This window comes from Rana temporaria, chromosome 8 (assembly GCF_905171775.1).
Source record: "Rana temporaria chromosome 8, aRanTem1.1, whole genome shotgun sequence".
Taxonomy (NCBI): Eukaryota; Metazoa; Chordata; class Amphibia; order Anura; family Ranidae; genus Rana; species Rana temporaria.
In genome coordinates this window covers 30,937,835-30,958,817 of record NC_053496.1, presented here as the reverse complement: position 1 = coordinate 30,958,817, position 20,983 = coordinate 30,937,835, and the positions used below count along the sequence as shown (strand labels likewise).

Here is a 20,983-nt window from a genome sequence, read left to right as displayed (position 1 = left end):
CAGGGACACATGAGGTAATATTACATGGCAGGGACACATGAGGTAATATTACATGGCAGGGACACACATGAAGTAATAATACATTGCAAGGACACACATGAGGTAATAATACATGGCAGGGATACACATGAGAGGTAATATTACATGGTAGGGACACACATGAAGTAATAATACATGGCAGGGACACAGATGAGAGGTAAATAATGCATGGCAGTGACACACATGAGGTAATATTACAAGGCAGGGACGCACCTGAGAGGTAATAATGCATGGCAGGGACACACAAGGTAATATTACATGGCAGGGACACACATGTAATAATACATGAAGGGTGTAGACATGAGGTATCAGAGAGGAAACCATGCAACAGCGGAACACACATTTCCCGCGCTTTCTTCTCCGCAGGCGTAGTAGAGAAGCTCTGCACCCCTCACTCACCGCTCTGTGGAGACATCCGGCTGTAAGTCGTCTCCCGGCGAGCTGCCATCTTCCCTGAGCCCTCTGAGTACTTCTGGAGTCTTGACTACTCAAACATGACCGCCCCTTCCAAACCTCTAGTGGCTCCTCCAGGGCGGGTTGAAGCTCTCCGAAGGAAGAATCTTTGGCTTTCCCTTAGAAGTCACACAGCACAGTCTGTGCTCCTCCATGGCGGGGATGGTGAGTAGGATATACAATGGCCTGTCCTAGAGTCCAACTGAAGATTTTTTTTTTTCTATTTTGGAGTTTCAGTTTTCTGTCAGATCAATTTTTTCTGACTGTGACCCCCCACTGGGATATTTCCTCAGTAGGGACACAGAGGGGGTGATTTACTAGCTGGAGCACTCAGAATCTGGTGCAGCTCTGCATGGCAGCCAATCAGCTCCTGAATTCAGCTTGTTCAGTTAAGCGTCCACAATGAAACGTGGAATCTGATTGGTTACTATGCAGAGCTGCACCAGATTCTGTGTGCTCCAGTTTTAGTAATTCTCGCCCAGAGAGCCACAAGAACCTCGAACACTCTCCATCTAAAACTACGTTGAAGGTTTTTGGTGAAGTGACAAATACATTAATTAGGGATATGTGTTTTCCTAAAGTTTATTAACCACTTCAGCCTTGGAAGAATTGGCTGCCCAATGACCAGGCCATTTTTTTGCGATTTGGCACTGTATCTATTTAACTGGCAATTGCGCGGTTGTGCAACGCTGTACTCAAACAAAAATGTATTTTGCGAGTTTAGGAGTTAGGGTTCACCTAGTGTGTGTTTACAACTGTAGGGGGGTGTGGCTGTAGGACTGACGTCATCGATCGAGTCTCCCTAATAAAAGGGATCACTCAATCGATGCAGCCGCCACAGTGAAGCATGGGGAAGCCGTGTTTACATACGGCTCTCCCCGTTCTTCACTGATCAGCGATCGCGATGGAGCGGCTAGAAACGAATAGCCGCGCCGTCGTCCCGGATCGCTCCCCGCGGGAATCCGACCGCCGCATGTAGCGGGGGGGGGGGGGGGTCCCGTTCGGACCCCCGACCCACGTCTAGGCAGGGACGTACAGGTACGCCAATGTGCCTGTACGTGCCATTCTGCCGACGTATATCTACATGCGGCGGTCGGGAAGTGGTTAACTGACAATTGCTCGGTCGTGCGACATTATACACAAACAAAATTGATGTCCTTTATTTTCTCACAAATAGAGATTTCTTTTGGTGGTATTTGATCACCTCTGCGGTTTTTATTTTTTGCTCTATAAACCAAAAATGAGCGCAAATTTGAAAAACAAACAAACAATATTTTTAACTTTTTGATATAATAATATCCCCAAAAAATAAATAAAAATGTCTTCATCAGTTTAGGCTATATATTTTTGGTAAAAAAAATAAATAAATCGCAATAAGTGTTTTTCAATTGATTGAACTGTGCAAAAGTTTTAGCGTCTACAACCTAGGGGATAGATTTATGGCATTATTTTTTTTTTTACTAGTACACAATGCCCTGTCTTTGAAATTGGGGAAGAAATAGCACCCCATCATTGGTGTCAGTGGGAGAAATAGTGCCCCATCATTGGTGTCAGTGGGAGGAATAGTGCCCCATCATTGGTGTTAATTGGAGGAATAGTGCCCCCTGGTTGGTGTCAGTGGGAGGAATTGTGCCCTATCATTTGTATTTTTGGGAGGAATTGTGCCCTATTGTATACCTATGTCAGTAAGAGAAATAGCGCCCCCTGTCGTTGATGTCATTGGGAGGAATAGCACCCCATCATTGGTGTCAGTGGGAGAAATAGTGCCCCATCATTGGTGTCAGTGGGAGGAATAGTGCCCCATCATTGGTGTTAATTGGAGGAATAGTGCCCCCTGGTTGGTGTCAGTGGGAGGAATTGTGCCCTATCATTTGTATTTTTGGGAGGAATTGTGCCCTATTGTATACCTATGTCAGTAAGAGAAATAGCGCCCCCTGTCGTTGATGTCATTGGGAGGAATAGTGCCCCATTGTTGGTGTCATTGGGTGGAATTGTATACCATTTGTGTCAATGGGAGGAATTGTGCCCCATTATTGGTGTCAGTGGCAGGAATGCTGTCCCGTTGTTGGAGTCATTGGATGGAATAGTGCCCCAGGGCCAGATAAAAGCAAGCAAAGGGACCAGGGCCACAGTTTGGAGCCCGCTGCTATATAGTAATAGCCCATGATTGGTTGGTTCCCCCCTTCCTGGCCAAGCACTCTATCTATATCCCATCTGGTAATAGCCCCCAATTTGTCAGTGCCCTCCTTCCCAGCCAAAAGCCTGTGATTGGTCTGTGCCCCCTTTTCTGGGCAAACTTTCTCCGCCCTATATAATAAGAGCTGATGTTTGGTCAGTGCCCTCTTCTCAATCAAGCACTCTGGCCCAGATTCACAAAGCACTTACGCCGACGTATAACACGTTACGCCGACGTAAGTGCAAATGTGCACCGGCGTATGTGTGCGGCAGACCCACAAACCAACATGCGCCCAAAAACAGGCTACACCCCGCCGACGTAGCTTGCACACGCCGGCGTAGGCGCACATATGGGCTGGGCGCCTGGTGCTGCTACCATTGATTAGCCATTCAAACATGCAAATGAGGGAGATACGCCGATTCACGAACGTGCGTGTGCCAGGCGCAAGCTACGCGTAAGTTGTACGTCCGGCGTAAAGTTATTCCCCATAAAGGAGGTGCAACCCGGCAACAGACATGCACATGTCTGCACCAGGGAACACAAGCCGGCGTATTGTGCGTTGGACGTGTGTCTGGCTGGGTGTACGTTATGTTCACGGCGTACTCGGTGATCCTGCGTAGCTTAGGCAGTTGTGCCGGCGTGGTTGTGAGCAGGCGCAGGGGGGTGCTGTGCATGACGCATGCGCAGTTTGTGATACGTACCTGTCTGGCGCTCGGCCCATCATTTGCATGGGGTCACGCCTCATTTGCATGGGTTCACGCCCACTTCCACCTACGCCGGCGTGCGCCTTCGAAGCCCACGCCACGCTGGCGCAACGTTGGGAGCACTGGCTTGCTGAATGCAATGCTTGCCTCTCCGCGCTGCGTTGGCGTGGTGTGCGGTGTTTGCTCTACGGTGGCGTAATGTGCGCCTTGTTCTCTGTGAATCTGGGCCTCTATCTTTATCCTATGTGGTTAAAGCCAATGATTGGTCAGTGCCCTCCTTCCCAGCCAAACATTCTTTCCGTTTTCTATATGGTAAAAGCCAGTGATTGGTCAGTGCCCTCCTTCCCAGCCAAACACTCTCCGTTTTCTATATGGTAAAAGCCAATGATTGGTCAGTGCCCCTTTTCAGTGACAAGCACTCAATCATTTTCCTATAGGCTAAAAGCTAATCATTGGTCGGTGCCCCCCTTCCCAATCATATGCTCTATCACTATTCTATTGGGTAAAAGTTAGGGTTGTTCCGATCCCACTTTTTTAGGACTGAGTACAAGTACAGATACTTTTTTTCAAGTACTCGCCGATACCGAATACCGATACTTTTTTTTAAATGTGTCCCCAAATGCAGCCATGTCCCCCCCCCCCCCCCATATATGCAGCCATGTCCCCCCCCCATATATGCAGCCATGTCCCCCTTACCTACATGCTGCCGCATCCCCGCTGCCGCCACCGCTTGGTTAATACAGGCGGGGAGCATTACAGCTTTCATTTGAATAGCTGTAGTGTTTCGCGCTGCGTATAGACACTCCCCCTTGCTCGGGATTGGACAGTTCACCCGAGCAAGGGGGAGTGTCTATACGCGGCGCGGCGGCAAACACTACAGCTATTCAAATGAAAGCTGTAATGTTCCCCGCCCGTATTAACCAAGCGGCGGCAGCGGGGATGCGGCGTAGCGGGCGGCGGGGAGTATTCTATTTAGGCATCGGGGGCATTTACGGGAGTACAAGTACTCCCGCAAATACTCGGAATCGGTCCCGATACCGATACTAGTATCGGTATCGGGACAAGCCTAGTTAAAGTGTATGATTGGTCGGTGCCCGCCGTGTCCATCGCTCTGTAGAACATTCCTATACGCCGAGGTACAGATAAGGAAGTCATCCATACTTCAGTTTCAGGAAGGAGACATGATGGAATCATTTAATCCGGCCTGACATGAGGGCCGAGAGGCGGCAGATGACATCCGGGGCCCATTGTGGAGACTAGATTGTGTTGTTGGGCCAACATGCAGCACGGATTTAAAACAGCTGCTTTCGAAAAGCACTGACATTTTCCAGGGCTTATTACCACTCCATCAAATTAGCAAAATAGCTCTAAATGCGGTTCCCTCGAGTGTCAAATATGTTTTTCTTATAAATATTGGCTGATTCCCCCCACGCATTAATGAAGATGGATCATTGCCAAGGAAATATTCAAATGCAATTTCTGCCCTCGCTGTCTGCCATATGATGCATGAGAGGTGCTTATTAACCCTTCTCCTTCCAGTCACAGCTTGTTTTAGGGGTGGCATGCATGAAAACCCATACACTTGTACACTCACCTGTACACCGGTGAGATGAGACCATCATTCCTGTGTATGTAGGGTGAAGGTGGCTAATGGTATGTGTTCACAGGTCAGATAGGACCATGGACTCTCTGCATAAAAAGAGTCACTTAGGCTGCATTCACACCTAGACGTATGTTACCGCGGCATATGTTGCCGCGACAAATTGCGTTGTTTTGTCCCGCGATTTGCCACGACAAAACGCGGTAAAATACGCCGCGGTAACATACACAGGAGGGGTGACAACATTGTCAGCTATGGCCGAACGCCGAAAGCCGCCTGAAAAAGAGGTCCGGGACTTGTTTTCAGGCGGCAGGCGTACAGCGTTCGGCGTGGAGATGTGAACCATCTCCATAGCCGACAATGTAAACTCACCCCTCCAGCGTATCAGGGGCTGCTGCGGCGTCGCGCTACAGGCGTATATACGCCTAGGTGTGAATGGGCACTTAGGCTTGTGTATGAGTAAAATAAATTGTTGGGGAACATTTACCACCTCCGTGTCTCCACATCAGGTCACCAGAATATCACATCCGATGAGGGGGGAAAGATTCGTACCATATAAAGAGGACCAGAAACACCAACATAGTGTAAAACTGCATTGCATATTTATTATAAAAAAACATTAACCACTCACATGATAAAACACAACAAGCACTTGTCACAGCAAACATCGTTCCCGGGATGCGTACCCAGGGTGGAATTGATTTAAATCAAGTCGATTTAAATCCGAATTTAAATCACTAGTAAAAGGCTTGATTTATATCATAATTTTTAAAGAGCAACTGTCACCTCTGTCCTGCAGTGGCTCCTCCTCTGACCCGCTGTTGTCTCACCGACCGTCCCATTCACTTTAATGGGACGGCTGGTGATGCGGCAGTGACACAACAAGGCGAGGGACATGGCAGCAGGTGAGTGGATGTCAGGCACTGCCATGATGGATCTGAAATGACAGGTGCTCTTTAAATGTAAGGACTTATTCTTGTTGGTACAGTGGAACCTCGGATTGCGAGTAACGGGGTTAACGATCTTTTCGCAATACGAGCGCTGTATTTAAAAAAAAACTAACTCTGTTTGCAAGTGTTGTCTCACAGGCTTCGACAAGCTTCCGACGGTCACATACATCGCGTCACGAGTAGCCAAAAGAAGCCGAACGTCGGTGCGGCTCTATACGGCGCCTGCGCACCAACGTTCGGCTACTTTCGGAAAATCGTGACATTATGTATGCGACCGTCGGAAGCCTGTCAATCAAATAGGAACGCCCAGTCCCGCAGCCCATACCCGGAAGCGGCGGAGAAGATCGCTCTCTAAAACGGTAAGTACTGCTTTGATTTTAAAAAAACTACCCGATTCCCCTAGACAAAATGAGCCTCAATCTAATGTTAAAAATTAAGTTTTCGGGTGAACCTCCACTTTAATTCTGTCTAAATATTTCTGGACCATATCACTTTTGAGCCATTACATGACACTGAGAGAGAGAGACCAAGCTGCTCTACTTGCTGAGACCCCGATCCAGCTGACAATTGTGCTTTCTCCTCTCACAGATGGAAATTGCTGTGCCCCAATGACTTGGCCTGCAGTATTAGAAGATCTATAAAGACATTATGGTAAGTTGACCGTCTGTGAGCTCTGTCACAATACATTGACTGCCGGATACAACCAATCTGCCTGTGTACGATCACATTTGGCTGTTTTTTTTTTGCACTTCTTGTCCAATCAATTTCATTTACAGTAAAAACCTTGGATTCCGAGCATTATTCGTTCCAGAAACATGCTTGTAATGCAAAGCGAATTTACCCAAATGAAATAATTGGAAACTCAAATAATTCATTCCACAACCAATTTTCATAGGTCCTTTCAATTTATAGTCCATATAAAAAAAAATTCTAGCAAAACTTATATTTGGGGAAAAAAAATATAGCAATGTGACCAGGTGGTGTAACTAGCCATGAATAAGCACTAGTTCAGCGCAAAACGCGTCGGCTGTTCCCTTGTTCCATTGCTGTAACCCTGTGATGTGATGTATCTGCTGTTCGTTTGAATAAAAGACAACCTCAACGGTCATTGGAGTGCGGCTATCCATTCTTCTCTTTATATCCTATGCATGTCTAGTGCACTGCCAGCACCCACGTATCCTAAGTCAGTCTGCAATCACATAGCTGACCCACCTGGAGCGGTGATTTCTTCTTCTCGTGGTGTAACCATAAAATGTCCATCCACAAATGGAAGCCTCCACAAGGGGATTAGAAGCAAAATTCAGAAGGAGCTCCAGAGTATAAAAGAGAAGAGAGGCGCCTCTAAGACCGCATACACATGGTCGAACATGTCCGCTGAAGAAACTTGTCCGCTGGAAACATGTCCGTCGGACATGTCCGATGGTTAGTACACCTAATCGGATATGTCCGCTGGTTTTGACGTGTAACCAGCGTCCTGAAATCCCGCACATGCGTCAAATTGATTTGACGCATGCGTGGAAGCATTGCACTTCCGTGTTTGAGAACGTCGGTGTCTTGTACGTCACCGCGTTCTCTGTCCGCAGGGATTTTGGTCTGATGGTGTGTACACACATCAGACCAAAAGCTCCCAGGAGACATGTCCGATGAAAACGGTCCGCGTTTCTCCTCGTGTGTACTGCGTACACACCATCGTTCCAAAAACCGATCGGGTCAGAACGCGGTGACGTCAAACACACGACGTGCTGAATAAAACGAAGTTTAATGCTTCCAAGCATGCGTCGACTTGATTCTGAGCATGCGCGGGTTTTGAACCGATGCTTTTCTGTACTAACCATCGGTTTGGTCCGATGGGGCAGCGGTCCATCGATTCGGTTTTGAAGCATGTTTTAAAATTTTGGACCGAAGGACAACAGACCGATGGGCTATACACACGGTCGGTTTGGACCGATGAAACTGAACCTCGGTCCATTCTCATCGTTTTTTTCCGACCGTGTGTACGGGGCCTAAGTGTAGCAATATGGTTATATGTAATGAAGATGCAACATTTAGCAACTCACATGGTTGATGATTAAAAGAGGCACATCTAAGTATGCAGGCATCCGGGGTAAAGCGATCCACATAGATCATCCCCCACACCACTGTCAGTCTGCAATTGTGACCGGGAAGACTACCCTGCAGTAGAGTGATCTGAAAGCGAGGCTTGAACCACTTGTGGAGCGCAGTGGAAGGGATGATGTCGATTGTGGTGAGGAGAATGTTCTATGTGGACAGCTTTACCCCGGATGCCTGAATACTTAGATGTGCCTCTTGAAATCAACCATGTGAGTTGCTAAATTTTGTACCTTCATTAATCCCTTCCCTACCGGCGCATTGTAAAATGACGCCGGCAGGAACCCTCCCTCGATCCGGGTGGACGTCATAGTGTGGTTTTGCACAGGGCCATCTGTTGCGGTCACTACTAGCACCAACCTGCTTCGTCATTCGCAGAGCTGTATTTTTTTCAAACATAACAGGACGCAACACCTATAGAAAGTCATTCAGACTAAGGCTGCATTCACACCTGAGCGTTTTGTCGCCTGAAGCGCGACGCTCAAATACGCTAGAGGGGAAAAAATACATTATACCCTATGGAGATGGTTCACATCTGCACGCCGATACGCCTGACGCCGAACGACTGAAGCTCAAACAAGTTCCGGACCCTTTTTTGTCGCGCGTATCGGGCGGTTTGGGCGTATTTGAGCGTTTCCATTTCCCATAGAAAGTAACGGAAACGATCGATTCAAGCGACTAGCGCGACAACGAGCGTTTGCTACGGGCGTTTCGTCGCTTTAATCAATAGAACTTGTCACCCAGGCAGAAGATTAAAAAAATCTACCAACATAGCAACAAGTGATGAAAAGATGATGGGCCATATTCTGAGAGAAGTTACGATGGAGTATCTCAGGATACTCCATCGTATCTCCCTTTTTTGGCCCGCGTATCTATGCGAGTGATTCTTAGAATCCTTTTTTGCATAGATACACTTAAGATCTGCCATGTGTAAGTCACTTACACTGTCGGATCTTAAATGTAAGTACGCCGCCCGCCGCTAGATGGCATGTACGTGAAGGACTCATTTGCTTATGCAAATGAGCCTGCTACGCCGATTCCCGAACGATTTTGCGTCGCGTACCCGTCGCTAACGTCGTTTGCGTAAGCGGAAACTTACTCCTGCTATATGAGGAGTAAGTTTCCGCAAGTCCCACGTAGGCCATGTTACGGATGGCGTCGGGTCCGCGTTGTGTTTTTCCGTCGGCTACGTTGTTTCCGTAAGTCGTTCTTGAATACGACTTTACGTCAATGACGCACACGTCGGCGTCATTGACGTTTTACGCCGAGAACTGGAGCATGCGCACTGGGCTTTTTTAAGCCCGGCGCATGCGCAGTTACTTAGAATCGGGGGCGCGCTTAATTTGAATAGAAGCCGCCCCCTTGGAGATACGCGTGGCTACGCCGGGGCATTTACACTCCGCCGCCCCAAACTACGGAGCAAGTGTTTGGGGAATACAGCACTTGCTCCTGTAGGTTGGGGCGGCGGAGTGTAAATGCCTTACGCGCAGCCCGCGGACATTTAGCCAGAATATGGGACGATAATTTTTCCTATTGGCTAAAATAAAAAACGTCGAAGTACAAAAATGTCGGACAACGCTGTATGCAAACGCGCAAATAAGCATGAATACGCGCGAACGACCGACGCTCAGGTGTGAATGCAGCCTATAACTGAGAAAACACTAATTAAAGGTACAAATTGGTTGATCATAATTTGAAGAAGAAAATCTCAGTGTTTTCCTATTACATGTTGCCGATTTAATACCCTCCTCCGAGTTTTCCACTGTATTTTCTTTTCTTATTACAGTTGTCGTTGCTTGGAATCTAAGTTATTAGGCGTCATAAATGAGTGCGGGGTACCCACAGGTGACAATTAGTGTCCTCATTAATGAAAATCCCCAGCCTCTTTAGTATAGATAAGAAAGTGTCCGCGGGGAGAGGGTGTGTATAGCTGCTCTCATTAGACTTAACCTGACAAGCCACCAAACCGATCGTCACGTTACATGAGATTTAACTGTAGATAATACGCTTGTTGACTTGTCTGTCTGACTTTCAGGTTTGTCACCCTTTGCTCCCCATGGGGTTGACGTGTGTCCCTGGTGAGGACTGGATCATTAGTGACTGCATGTTGGAGGAGGAACACTGACCTGTACTCTGGCCTCTGCAGAAGGGTCCTTCTGTCTGTCATTAGAAAGACGTGTAATTATACCAGCATAGCTTTACCTTTTACTAATGTGTTTATGAGTGCTTTCATGTAAGGACCCGTGACTTTGAATTTTACTTAAAGCTGAACTCCAGCCTTCCCTTCAGTCTTGCACAGTTGTACAGTCTTCTATCCTGTAATGCAGGGGTGCCCAACCATTTGATGGCTAAGGGCCACTTAAGCAACTCAGGGCCAGATCCTCAAAAGGGATACGCCGGCGTAACTGCTGTTACGCCATCGTATCCCTGTTTCTAACTATGGAACTGATCCACAGAATCAGTTTTCCATAGTTAGGGAGAAGATCCGACATGTGTAAGGGACTTACACTGCCGGATCTTAGGATGCAGTACCGCATCCGCTGCTGGGGGCATTTCGTGTCGAAATGCCGCCTCGGGTATGCAAATTAGCACTTACGGAGATCCACGAAGCTTTTACACTTCGTTTTTTCTCCGTAAGTTTTAGTTTGCAAACGCAAAATTAGGGCTGCTTTTACAAAGTGTAAACTGTTCACACCATGTAAAAACAGACCCTTCTGTCCAGCGACGCGATTTTTTTTTATTTTTTTGTTTTGAATTTTTTTTTTTTCGCCGTATCTTTTTTTTTCCCCGACGCAACTTTATTGACCCGACGCGATCCACAAAGCTCGGCGTAACATAATTTCGCGCTATGCACGTCGGGAAAATGACGTTGCGAGCATACGCAGTACGGCCGGCGCGGGAGCGCGCCTAATTTAAATGGGAATCGCCCCCATTTGAAGAGGAACGCCTTGCGCCGGCGGAATTTAAGTTACACACCCGAAAATTTCTAGGTAAGTGCTTTGTGGATCGGACACTTAGGTAGAAATTTTAAGGCAGTGTAACTTAAATGGAAACATTTACGTTACGCCGGCTCTTTGTGGATTTGGCCCTTAGTAACCAGTCAAGGGCCACAATGAGCGGAGTGAGCAGATGACAGGTCTGCACATGCAAAAGCAGACACAGACAGCCCAATCTACTCTATGGGCCCTCTGATCCAATCAGATGGAAGGGGACAGATCCACTTTTTTTTAGCAGATCGGATTGGAGGTAGGCAGGTGTAAACAGACAAAAGTCTGTTTACATCTCCCGCTCCATAGAGGTGAATGGAGGGTCCGATTGGGTCGGACCGATCATGTGAAAGGGGCCTAAGGCTGCTTTTACACTGATGGTCTGCGGTCTATTGCGGCGCAGTGTACCTGAGGTTTTTCCACCAGTTAGCTGCACTTTGCCATAGATGTCTATTATATCCTGCAGGTGTGGTGCATTTTCTGAAAAGCCGCTTGTTTCCTCTACCGCCGGCTTCATTTACAACACTGATGTTCTCTTATGGCAGGTCGGCAACCTGCAATCTGTGCTTGCCAACCAGCCATCCCAGAGCAGGAGGTCGCGGGCCACATTAGAGGGCTCCGCGGGCCACTGGTTGGGCACCCCTGCTGTAATGAAATGGCTTATTTTGATTTCTGTGCACTTCTGTGAACTTCTCACAATGTGCATTAGAAGGTGCAGCACATCAGATAGAGCCTGTTTTTTTCCCCCTGGCTAGAGAACGTCCAGCATCATCTAGCTCTTTCAGCTGCATTCATTTAGCCACACTGCATATCCCAGTGGCAAGAAGCTACTGCTTCCTGCCGCTGGATTGACAGCTGTGTGTGTTCAGCCAAAATTGCTCAGGCCATTAAGGACATGGAAGCGCGACTTGCGCATGCGCAGTGTGCATCCGGCTGTGAAGCCACAAGCTTTTACAGCCAGGTGCCCACACTTGCAATGCCGGCGCCGTGGAGAGGAGAGGAGAGGGAAAGAAGCGAGACTTCGGACGGCCGCATCGCTGGACCGTGGGACAGGTAAGTGCCTGTTTATTAATAATCAGCAGCTACACTTTATTTTAATAAACAGAAAAACGAGTGGAACTCCACTTTAAAGCGGAGTTCCACCTAAAAATGGAACTTCCGCTTAATCCACTCCTTCCCCCCTTACATGCCACATTTGGCATGTAATTTTTTTGGGGGGGGAGTGGGGGGGTCAGGAGGAGTGGGACTTTCTGTCCCACTTCTGCCGAGGGGCTGGTAAGGCGAATAGCTTAATCGCCTTATTGCAGCCCCTTCCTGTAGGCGAGCGCCTGTCCAGTCGGACGGCGCCGCTCGCGCATGCGCAGTGGGTGCCCGGCCGTGAAAAGCCAGCAGCTACACGTTGTTCCGATATCGCCGTCCCGTTCTCCGGTCCCGGTCTCTTCCGCTTCCTGTGTGTCGGTGACTCATAGTGCGCTCAGCCTATCAGTGGCCGCGACGGGACATTGCTGCGGCCGCTGATAGGCTGAGCGTACTATGAGTCACCGACACACAGGAAGCGGAAGGGGCCCGGGACCGGAGAACGGGACGGCGATATCGGAACAACGGGGGATCGTAGGCAGGTAAGTGACAGTTTATTTTCTATTTTTTTACAGCCCGGGCACAGCGGGGGTTAAAAGTTTTAGGTCAGAGAACTCCTTTAAAAAAAGGCTGGAACACCCCTTTAAGCATTTCTTTAGAATTGCCAAACTCATTTTATACTCATGGAGTAAAAATCTAATAACATGTTATTATTTATGGTATTAATGTGTGAACGTGCACTACAGACACAGATTTAGCCATTGTGATAAATAAAGTTTTTATGAACAAAACCAAGTTTCATAAACAAACAAATATTTTGCTTTTTGAGAAGCAGAAGTACAATTTGAAAAAAAAAAAAAAAAACTGTAAACTCTTTTGGCTGTAATGCCAGTTTACCCATTACCTGAATATATTATCAACATTAACCATTACACCATTATACTGCGGCAGGTCGGCATGATCCCACGAGCCGTCGTAGCTGTAGCTCCTTTAAGCATGATAGCGGGTGCTGATGCTCGTGACCGGCGGTCGCGATGATTTCCGGCCACGCGCGTTGGAACGAGAGGAAGAACAGGGATGTGTGTGTGTGTGTGTGTGTGTGTGTGTGTGTGTGTGTGTGTGTGTGTGTGTGTGTAAACACACACACACATCCCTGTGCTATATCATCTCCTATGCGCCACAGTTAGAACACACACTAGGGAATACAGATTAACTGTGATCGCCTTGATCGCCCCCTAGTGTTAACCCCTTCCTTGCCAGTGACATTTTTACAGTAATCAGAGCATTTTACTAGCACCGATCGCTGTATACATGCCAATGGTCCCAAAAATGTGTCAAAAGTGTTCGATCTGTCCTCCGTAATGTCACGGTCCCGATAAAAATCGCAGATCACCGCCATTACTAGCAAAAATAAATAAAAAAGCCATAAATCTATCCCCTATTTTGTAGACGCTATAACTTTTGTGTAAACCATTTAATATACCCTTTTTTTTATTTTATTACCCAAAATATTTCGAAGAATACGTATCGGCCTAAACTGGAAAACAAAAATCACTAAATATCCCAATTTTTATATATTTTTTTTATTATAAAACAAAAGAACAAAATTGTGGGTTTTTTTTCCGCTTTTTTTGTTTATAGCGCAAAAAATATTTAAAACGCAGAGGTGATCAAATGCCACCAAAAGAAAGCTCTATTTGTGAAAAAAAAAAAAAGACATACTTTTTTTTGAGAGCACGACCGTGCAATTGTCAGTTAAATCAACGCAGTGCCGTATCGCTAAAAATGGCCTGGTCATTGAGCAGCCAAATCTTCCGGGGCTGAAAGGGGTTAAATATTAAGAAAAAAAATAAGAAAAGCCTTTTTCTTATTTTGTTTTTTTCTTTTAGCAGCTTAGTAGATGCCTCCTACATATTCGTATGTGGTAGTGCAGTGTTCATTTTGATATCAAATTTCAAGCGGGAGTTCACCCATAAACCCTTTTTTACCCTTAGATTGAGGCTCATTTTGTCTAGGGGAATCGGCTAGTTGTTTTAAAATCGAAGCTGTACTTACCGTTTTAGAGAGCGATCTTCTCCGCCGCTTCCGGGTATGGGTCTTCGGGACTGGGCGTTCCTATTTAAATGACAGGCTTCCGACGGTCGCATCCATCGCGTCACGAGTAGCCGAAAGAAGCCGAACGTCGGTGCGGCTCTATACTGCGCCTGTGCACCGACGTTCGGCTACTTTCGGAAAATCGTGATGCGATTGATGCGACCGTCGGAAGCCTGTCGGAAGACTGTCAATCAAAATAGGAACGCCCAGACCCGAAGACCATACCCGGAAGCGGCGGAGAAGATCGCTCTCTAAAACGGTAAGTACAGCTTCGATTTAAAAAAAACTAGCCAATTCCCCTAGACAAAACGAGCAAGAATTTAAGGTTAAAAAATGTTATTTCCGGGTGAACCTCCACTTTCAGTTTAGTTTTAGTCGTATTTTAGTTGACTAAAATAGTATTAATTTAGTCTACAAAAATAATTTGGTCGATGAAATTAACACTGGTGCCAACACAGAAGCACTATTTGGAGACAACAGGAAGTGCCTGAGCAGGGACCATCTTGGCAGACATGTATTCAAGTAAAACCTTGGTTTGTGAGCATAATTCGTTCCAGAAACATGCTTGTAATCCAAAGCACTTGTATATCAAAGCACATTTCCCCATAAGAAATAATGGAAACTCAAATAATTCGTTCCACAACCATTTATTCATAGGTCTTTCAGTTTCTAGTCCATATAAAAAGATTATAGCAATGTGACCGGGTTGTGTAACCATAAAATGTCCCACAAATGGAAGCCTCCACAAGGGGATTAGAAGCAAAATCCATCAGGAGCTCCAGAGTATAAAAGAGAAGAGAGGCGCCTCTAAGTGTAGCAATATTTTGCTAAATGTTGCACCTTCATTAAATGTAACTATAATGCTAAATTTACAGGAGCCTCTCTTCTCTTTTAGGCCTCTTTCACACGAGGCAGACTCCATCGCTACGGAGTCCGCCAGCTCAGTGGGAGAACTCTCTGCTGAGCCGGCGGATGACAGGTCCCTCTCTAGGGGTGTAACGGATCGTTATTGATCCGTGATCCACACGGATCAACAGCCTCGGATCGGCACACACGTGATCCGCGGGATACGCTGTAACAGCCGACATTGTAATTGCCTCCGCTCTGCTGCACTCACACAGCCCCGCCTCCTCCTAACCCCCCAGCTTGTGATAGACAGAATGCTGGGATGTGTTCTGTCCATCACAGTGCGGGGTTAGGAGGAGGCGGGGCTGTGTGAGTGCGAGTGAGCCGATCCCTTCCTCCCTCCAATCACACTCTCTTCTATCGCTCCTCATACATCGCCCCGCCCCTTCTACACACACGCCGTGTCCCCATGTTATCTGCCTGTGTGTCCATCCAGGAAATGTAGCGGAGAATCACCGGGAACCGCAGAAGTGGGTGAGGGGCGGGTGTCCCTGGCATGTAGATCTGTCACAGCGCCGGTATTTGTGAATTTACCCTAAATGAAATAGCCGGCAGTTGTTTAGTGTGGATTGGAGGACTCTGCTGGTTTTCTCTCCTTCACTCCACGGGCTAACAAGAGAAATGTATGCGTGTATGGCTAGCATTAGTAGAGGAGGGGAAAGCTATAATCTCTCATACTTTTATCACTATTTGTGAATTTTGTTTTCTCTATCTTGTGACTGAAGATAAGAGAGTGAGGGGAAATGTCACTAATGTTGCCCTAAACCACCATAACAATTGGTCCCTACCTTTTACCATGCCGTTCAAAGCTATAAAATAAAAATTTTGCTGAAGTTAAACTTTAAGTGGACCAGGTGGGTGTCCTTTCTCAAGTATTCAAGATTGATGGATGAATGCTGCATGTACTACAAACCATTGTCACACTGTAGTTAACCGTTATGGTGCAGATAGAACCAGGATCAATTGGAAAATATATATTTCCAGTTGATTGTCAGTACTAGTAGTGTAGGGATGATCAGTTGATGAGGCTGCAATTTGGGGCACGGTGAGACTACAGTGGAGGGCACAGGTCACACTGCATTGATGGGCATTTGTCTTGTCTTTTTTTTTTTGCCAATCCGAAAAATGATCCGATCCGTGACTCCCGATCCGAGGAACGATCCGAACCGTGAGTTTTTTGATCCGTTGCACCCCTATCCCTCTCTGCTCGCTGAGCGGGGAGGGGCTTGTGCAGTGCCGCTGTCTCTTATGGAGAGATCTGATGAAAATGGACAGCATGTCCGTTTTCATCAGATCTCATCCGATCCGCCATGGATTGATGGCGACGTATCGCCATACGTCTGATTTTGGCGGATCGGGTCGGATTTCAGCGGACATGTCTCCGCTGACATCCGACGCTCCATAGGATTGCATGGAGTGGCCATTCAGGTCCGCCGACAAAACTGACAGGCGGAACTGAACGGCCCGACCGTGTGAAAGGGGCCTTATACTCAGTTGTGACATGATGCTAATTGTATATAAAGACATCAAACTTTATTTTAAAATTTAGCTTGTCTTGCAAAACGCTCTCAAACCAAGTTACTCTCAAACCAAGGTTTTACTGTACATGAATGTGTTGTAGAATTTGGGCCAGATCCACGAAGCAGTTAGGCTGGCGTATCTACTGATACGCCGCCTAACTTCTAGGTTGCTCCGGCGTATCTTTGTTTTGTATCCACAAAACAAGATACGCCTGAAGCTGGGCTAGATCCGACTGACGTACGTCTTAGTACGCCATCGGATCTAAGGTGCATATTTATGCTGGCCGCTAGGTGGCGCTTCCGTTGATATCCGCGTCGAGTATGCAAATTAGCTAGATACGCCAATCCACAAACGTCCGGCCGGCGCATTTTTATACGTCGTTTCCGTAAGGCTTTTTTGGGCGTAACGTTACCCCTGCTATATGAGGCGTACGCAATGTTAAGTATGGACGTCGGCCCAGCGTCAAATTTTCCGTTGTGTACGTTGTTTGCGTAAAACGTTCGCGAATAGGGCTTTGTGTAGAATTACGTTCATGTCGAAAGCATTGGCTTGTTGTGGGTTAATTTGGAGCATGCGCACTGGGATACCCCCACGGACGGCGCATGCGCCGTTCAGAAAAAACTTCATTTACGTTGGGTCAACACGTATTAACATAAAACACGCCCACAACTTAGTGATTTGAATTGCGCGCCCTTACGCCAACACATTTACACTATGCCGCCGTAACTTACGGCGTAAATTCTTTGTGGATACGGAAAATACGCTATAAGTTACGGCGGCGTAGTGTATCTGAGATACGCTACGCCGGACGTAAAAATGCGCGGTGCTACGTGGATCTGGCCCTTTGTGTTTTGTTAAAGCAAAGTTTTATGTTGCTTTAAGACTTACGTGGTAGAGGGTTGCAGTACACAGAAGTGGTGGGAAGTCACGTACAATGCAGAAGAGTGCCAATGTCTTTCCAGGTCCATGTGATGACCTCTGGGAGAGTTTATCACTTGGAACTCGCTCTTTATTGTGATGATAAATTCTTTGTAAATCTGTGCTATAAATATCCGGTGTTGTGGAAGCATTTGTCATGGGCATTCCTCTTAGCGCCGTTTAATGTCGTAGAGTGTGTACTTTTTGCCATTCTATATCTGCTTGTAATTGCACTCCCCCATTATCCACAGGTTGTGTCCCTCCTGCAGTGTATATCCTACAGATAGCACCTTCCTTATAACAGAAAGAAGTCACCTGTCTCATTCCATCACATATCCTAAAACAAGGGAATTGGAGCCTTTTGTTTAATATTTTGTATTATGTGGAGTAATTATATTTTATTTGTGATACAATAGGATCTGACATTGTGGTTTCTGGTTATACGGGGTCCCTCGTGCCTCCATTGTTATATATGGAGAAGGATGCGTCTGGCGTTGAGCAATCTGCGTTTCTGTGCCGGGAATTATACTCATTGATGTTGTCATTGTTCAGCTTTGTCATTTGAGTGGCAGCGTTATGGATGTTTACTATTAGGCAGTGTGGAGCCGAGTCCTTTATACAAAAGCAGAGTAAGTGGATAAATATCTCCAGTCATTATTACAGATAATGGGGGCACTCCAGGATCATTTTCAGCTATTCATCGCTTTTATTACTTGTATGTGTGTTTGTTGCTGGATGCTAATGGCACACATCCCCCCCCCCCACCCCTCCCTATCTGTTCTGTGTGTATGTGCCCTCTTCTGTCCCTCCTCCATAACTCACTTTGTGTTTTTCTGCTTCTTGTACCTGTGATGCCTACCCCCCCCCCCCCCCACACTATAGTCTCCCAAGCATCCCTGATATCACATACCCTCATCCTCCCCATTCTGTACTTATGCTCTATCCTTAACCTCCCTGGCGGTATGATTATTTCAGAAAAAAGGTGCTGAAAGCGATACCATTATTTGCCTGTAATTCTTAGGAATAACTCACTTAAATCTGAGGGGGGAAATCCCTTTATTGACTCTTTCCCAGAAGGTGGGTTTTTCTGGTGGCAATTACATCGGTCAGATGGGTTTCTGAATTAGCGGCCGTGTCTTGCAAGGCCCCTTACTTGGTCATCCACAGGGATAAGGTGGTGCTGCGGCCGCAGCCGTCATTCCTTCCTAAGGTTGTTTCGGCCTTTCACATTCATGAGGACATTGTTCTTCCATCCTTGTGTCCTCGGCCGGCGAATCCAAAAGAGGCCGCGTTGCATTCCTTGGACGTGGTTTGAGCCCTACGGCTGCTACGGCTCTGTTTCAGAGGTCGGATTTACTGTTCGTGTCAGTGACTGGTCATAAGAAGGGTCTGGCGGTCTCATCGGCCACCATTTCTAGGTGGATCAGGCAGGTCGTGCTTCAGGCCTATGCCCTAAAGGGGCGGGCGCCCCCTCTTCCCGGTTTCGGCACATTCGACCAGGGCGATTGGTGCCTCTTGGGCCTTCCGCCATCAAGCGTCTGTTTTACAGGTGTCCAAGGCAGCGACCTGGTCGTCAGTCCACACCTTCTCAAAGTTTTACAAGGTGGATGTGAGTGCATCTTCAGATGCCTCCTTTGGTGAAGTTGGTTTGCTGTGTTTTCCCACCCCTCGATTTTTGACACTACTTGGGGACGTCCCTAAGGTCAATTGCTGCTGTGTCCGTCCATGAACGGAAGACGTGGCTCCCAAACAAAATTGGCGTCCTTTTTTCCCCACAAATAGAGCTTTCTTTTGGGGTTAAGGGGGTTAATCATGTTCCCTGGGTGTGTTCTAACTGAAGGGGGGTGGGACTGACATGGGGAAATGACAAATCGCTGTTCATACATTGTATGAACAGACGATAGGTAATTTCCCCCCCTGACAGGACCGGGAGCTGTGTGTTTACACACACAGCTCCCGGTTCTCGCTCTGTAACGAGTGATCGCAGGTGCCCGGCGGTGATCCGACCCGCCGGACACGTGCGTCGGGATCAGGGGCGAGCGGGGGGCTGATTCGCGAGGTGACGTAGATCTATGTGACCTCACGCAGGGGAGCCGACCTGCCGCCGTATAACTGGCGGCTGGTCGGCAAGTAGTTAAAAAGCAACGCAGTGGCTTCTCCTCTGACCTGCTGCTGACTCACCGACAGTCCTATTCACTTTAATGGGACGGCTGGTGATGCGGCAGTGACACAACAAGGTGAGGGACGTGGCGGCAGCAGGTGAGTGGATGCCCGCTAACAGGCGGATCTGAAATGACAGGTGCTCTTTATATGTAAGAACCTATTTTTGCTGGTAGTTTGAATTTTTAATATTTGCAAACAAAATGAAGGTTTCCTATTTAGAATAATAAGCTGTCAGGTTAGTAAAACAGCGATATCAGAACCGATTCAATCATACAGTTTTCAGTGTACATAGAATATTCCTGAACTTTGTTTTATCTCATGGTTACTGTGAAATTGTGTGAATGCAGCAATGCAGTGCATGTTATCTCAGCTTGGATTCATTGAATTGAGTTTACCAAAAATTTACAAAATTGCAGACTATACAGCCTCATGTTACATAACTAAGCTCCATTTCATGCTGAATGAACTCAATTATTAATGTATCTTAGATAAACTTAGAAAACTATCTTTATAGTTTTTACTCAAAGCATTCTATTAAAATAAATGTGATAAAAATAAAAAGAAATCAGATTTTTTTTGGATTAACAAAAAAAAAAAAAAAAATTTTTATCCACCCTGATTTGAATAGACATCTGTGCAGGAACCCGCACAGACGTCTGTCAAATCGCTCCCGAAGTCGGATTGCACAATTTCTAACCCGCAGCAGGGTGAACCTAGGCTTAGGTTGGTTATAGATGGATCAAAATTGATCTGGTTCAGCATGGGCCAGCTGAATTTCGATGTGTGTGTGACCCTCCCTGTTCGACAGACATCAACCAGCCGCTGTAGCCACTGATTGGTGTATTCAGACAGCAGTAAGTTTTGTTATATCCTGTACACGCGATCAAAAAAATCGGATGACAGACCGTCCGTTTTTTGTTTTTTTTTCATGCTAGTCGTAATATCAAAAATGGAGAGTTTGCTAAAGTTACGAAAATTCTTGTGCGACAGAATAAAAATTCGGAAGTGATGTCACGTGTTTGTATCGTGTTTTCGGACAACAACTGTACTGATTAACCACTTCCCGACGGCCGTACGACTATATACGGGGTGGTTCTACTTCTCTGGGGCGCCGTGTTTTTACGGCCGCCCCTTTCAACGTTCCCCGCGCGCGCTCCCGAGCGCGCAGCGGGGAACTTCTGTGCTGGCCGTGTCCCTTGGACACAGCCAATCACAGATCGCCGTGAACGGCCAATCGGAGTGGCCGTTTGCTAGGTGATCTGTGCGGCCAATGAGAGGTGATCTCA

At 46.9% G+C, this 20,983-nt stretch overlaps 1 long non-coding RNA gene across 1 annotated transcript in view; it reads left to right on the top strand.

The window, feature by feature from the left end:
* Positions 1-505: 505 nt before the first annotated feature.
* LOC120946792 overlaps positions 506-20,983 on the top strand; it is a 212,342-nt gene continuing 191,864 nt past the window's right edge. Inside the window, exons 1-2 of the long non-coding RNA XR_005750788.1 lie at positions 506-657; positions 6,511-6,573. This is a non-coding gene — a long non-coding RNA (uncharacterized LOC120946792). The remainder of the gene's footprint in view (positions 658-6,510; positions 6,574-20,983) is intronic.